Genomic DNA, 423 nt, shown 5'->3' on the forward strand with positions numbered 1-423 from the left:
AATAGTGGCATCGAGTGGAGAGATACCCCTCCCACGACACCAACCACAGAACTCTCCACTTCACCAGGTAGACTCCCGCAGAGGACTTTCGCAGGTTACGAGACATTCTCTCCGCAACCTGTTGCAAAAAGCCTCTCTCCGTGAGGAGACGCTGGATAGTCTCCAGGCGTGAAGCCGAAGCGAGGCTACGGCTTTGTGGAAGATGTTGCAATGTGGCTGTCTGAGTAGCTCGTGTCGTGGGGGAAGCTCTCTTGGAAGCTCCGTCAGGAGCTGCAGAAGGTCCGGGAACCATTCCGCGTGATGCCATAGCGAAGCTATCAGAGACATAGACAAGTTGACCGATAGTCTGGTCCTGTTGAGCACCCTTCTCATCAGACAGAACGGTGGGAAGGCGTACACGTCGATGTTGTCCCACCGTTGTTA

The sequence above is a fragment of the Palaemon carinicauda genome, chromosome 22 (assembly GCF_036898095.1).
Source record: "Palaemon carinicauda isolate YSFRI2023 chromosome 22, ASM3689809v2, whole genome shotgun sequence".
NCBI lineage: Eukaryota > Metazoa > Arthropoda > Malacostraca > Decapoda > Palaemonidae > Palaemon > Palaemon carinicauda.